Source organism: Amphiura filiformis, chromosome 18 (assembly GCF_039555335.1).
Source record: "Amphiura filiformis chromosome 18, Afil_fr2py, whole genome shotgun sequence".
Lineage (NCBI taxonomy): Eukaryota > Metazoa > Echinodermata > Ophiuroidea > Amphilepidida > Amphiuridae > Amphiura > Amphiura filiformis.
Genome location: NC_092645.1, coordinates 25,750,463 through 25,754,461, shown reverse-complemented (window position 1 = coordinate 25,754,461; position 3,999 = coordinate 25,750,463).

The following is a 3,999-nucleotide window of genomic DNA, read 5'->3' as shown; positions in this document are numbered from 1 at the left end:
AGTAAGTGCAAATGAGTGCGACCAACATAATGATATCGAGACAGCGTTACTCAAAATTGTACGCGTTGGCATTACTCGGAAAGTTGACGCAACGACTTACATCAATTTACTGAGTAATGCCAACGAACAATTTCTAGGAGTGCAACTGTTTTTTGAAACACTGCTTTTGGAAATCAGAGGTGCTATATACTATAGCATACTCCTCCAAAACAAATTAATTGAAAACTTTTAAAAATACGTCATACGAGGAGGCATCATTGAAAATCAGCCCTAATGTTGAAATTTTAAATGAGTTAAACATGCTAAACATGAGCTTGAGGATATTCGTAGTAAAAGGATTAAAAGGATGCTCGGTTCGAACAAAGGTCCGATGGACAGAGAAAAAATGTTGTTTAAAAACGTTTTAAACATGTTATACTTTGGGGTTTGGTTTAGATAAAAATGTTTTGAAAGCATTAAAGGTCATGAAAACGTTTTAAAACGTTTGTATGAAAACACACTACAACAATATTTTTAAAATGTTTTCAAAATGTTATTGTAAAACGTTGTGTATGAAAACACACTACAACAATATTTTTACAATGTTTTTTAAAATGTTATTGTAAAATATTGTCTGCAAACATTTGTTGGCAAATATTTTGTCAACACTTAAATAACATTGTTTTCATGAATTGGAAGACATTCTTTGATGTATTACTGAGCTCAATCATCTGAAATTACTGGAGCGTGAGCCACCCAGGCTGGTGGCGCAGCATAGTATTTTATTAACAGAATGTTTTCTCCAAATTCGTTTCCTAATGTGTGTGACCATGCATGTATACAACACAAAAGATCATAAGTGACGATCGTGTTACATAATCAAAACGTTGACTGGAAACCTCAAAGGCGCGGCAATTATGATTGTACACTAGAATGCGTGCCATGCAGCTTTCTCCTTCTCTACTACCTTCATGCTCTGGGAAATCAGTTTTTCGACTTTTCGAAAAGATACTTCTCAGTCTAAGTTCTACAAAACAGTCAATTAAGAGAGGAATTGGCATTAACATTATCATACAAGTACTCTAGTAATGAATATCCTTTAACTATCAAGTGCATCGTAGCACCATTCGTTATGATTATACCCCAATTCAGACCCATGTATTATTGGCCAGACAATCCGCTCTTACCAATGACTTTTATTATAATCGAAACATCACCTCCCGCTACATAGGGCGTACACATATCATGTTAATTTAGAGATGTCAGTGTATACGTATACACTGACACTGAAGCGCCAAGGCCATTCTTATTCGCTCACGTTCTAATCCGCGGCCATTTAACCGACTTAATACACATCTATGACGTCGCGCTATTGTTTTATCGCTCCAATATTTTCCACGAATGGAGTGTTATAGAAATAGGTTGCTCATTTACAAATTGATCAATTGCAGATTGATACCGTAATAATAACAATGATTGTGCAGGTGCGATTGAAAAATACATTGACTTAGCTTTATGTAAAATTTCTATAGAATTGCCCATCACGATCCAGGTGTTTAGTTCAAATCATCCGTAACCATGAACCACCCTCTTGAATTATAAAGATTTAAAATGTTTGTTACACAAATTAAATTAACGTAGATTCGCAAAATCATTCAAGTGATTAGACCATCAATAGGTCTTTATGCCCACTTCTAATGTGTTAACTATTGAAGTAGCTGCGTTGAGGTCTCTATTTTGCATAATAATAAGGAAAATTGGCAAAATGGTCATAACAGTAGTGTACCTCAAGAAAGCTAGACCTGCCGCTATACCTGAGCAACCATGCAGTTGTGAACACTATTTTTTTTAGCTTCGTTGAATTTGGATAATTGTTATGATGGAATCATTCCGAGGATATAATCGTTAATTCTCAGCATTTAAGGACTTAAATCAGGCATGATTCTTCTTTTGGCCGAAGAAAGGTAAGAGAATTGTAAATGTGTAAACTTTGTTTTATTTGGTTGGCCCTATTATAACCCATTTTACCTAGGCCTACATGTCCCTGAACTTCGGCGGCAAAAAAAAAAAACCTTCGCCGCCCTCGCCGCGAAATAAAAGCCCCGACTTCAACTTCCAGCCCCCCTTACAAATCAAAAATAAAACCTAACACGTTCATTCCCTTTTCAAATAATCGCACTCTAAAGTCATTTACACACATTAAAGTGTTATAAACACTGACGATATAAACGATTTCTTAAACGCCAAGTTTAAATATTAAACATTGTAAGTGTTTAGAGTTTAAAAGTCCTCAAACGTTCGAAATTTGTAGTTACTACAACTGGGTTGGCCCTATATGTATTACAAACCATTTTACCTTCATGTCCCTGTACTTCGAGGGCAAAAAAAACACACCACCGCCAACAACAACCACCCCCCCCCAAAAAAAAAAGAAGAAGAAGAAAACTTCGCCGCCTTCGACGCGAAATAAAAGCTCCGACCTCAACTTCCAGACCAATGGAGTATCCGTAACATTATAAAATTAATTATCGGATAGGCCTACTGATCATGCTGATCGATATTCAAGCATGCCAAAATACCGTCAGATTAAACAAAATGCAGCTTGTACGAAAGCCAAATAAAATTATACAGAAAATAGGCCTACTGTGGCTTTTATCATTATTAAACATGCCCAAAGCAAACAATTAAAAAATAAACAGATTCATAGGCCTAAATGCATAGGTACAGAATGTAGCAATATGTTGCCCAAATAACAAATTATACGTAGGACCTACTCCCCATTCCAGAAAAATACATAATTTTTTTGGATTAAAAATATATTATCCAGTTTTGCCAAATGAAACATAGCTTAATCCTAATCCTTATTAAGGGCCAAAAACATTTTTAGGGTGTTTTTCGACCTTTTTCGTATTCTGTGACAGTCAGGCCCAAAGACTTGAACAAAGACTAATTTCAAGTTCATGCATTCTAATAATTTGGAAAACACATTTTCCAATCTAAATATCCAATTAGCAAAAATGACATGTGATATTAAAATTATGAGCTAACTCTTAGCATATACTCAAGATTTTGAATGCATAGACTTGTGCCAAGTCTTACAATTTTGTCACTACAATTGTAAGAAAACATGCACAATTGCATGTTTTGGGACCATTTTACCTCAAATTGACCAAATATTGAAATTTGACTTTTATTGCCAGTTAGGACTAGCTAAAGGATTAGGATTTAGCTATGTTTCATTTGGCAAAACATGACAATATTTTTTTTATTCAAAACAATTAGTTCTGTATTTTTCTGGAATAGGGAGTAAGACACTGAAAACGTAGTATAAAATATAAAGAAGAAAAAATGTTATAAAAGCAGTAACATGTTTAACTTCCCTTTTTTACCTACATTTAGCGTGGAAAGAAAGGTCCAAAAAAATTAAAAGTATACGGGTCTAATAAATGAAGCCTAAAATAAGTATTTTCCAAATTGAGGCTAAAAACATATCTTGCATAATAAGTAGGCCTGCAACTTGGCCAACAATTTAACCTGCCCGTTATGATCTTGCCTTGCTTTTCACAGATTGCATTGTAAATTTATGTTTAAGGGCTCGGATAGCGACGTTTTCACGTATTTTTTGTGGGACCTGAGAGCACATCAGACACACCGATTTGCAAGTTGAATATGAGGAATGTCCTTAATTTTGATTTTTTTTAAATTCGCGATATAAAACACATTTTATGGCAAATTATTAAAAATGTATAGTTTTGAAATTTAAAAGTCCTCAAAGTAATACGATATGCCCCACTTAAAGAGTATGAAGTTCGGGTGAACAGCATACGTCCATCATATGAAAATTTTGACCTTCATTATTGAAGATAATAGCTCAAAACACTAAACAAAATGTAGGTCTTTTTGGAAAAATGTTTATGTTCAATATGAAAGTTCTAAATTTTCAATTGATGGTCGGCTTTTCATCCCAGCTACATACAGTTTAATTACATGTCATTAGATTTATGTATCGCGAATTTCACA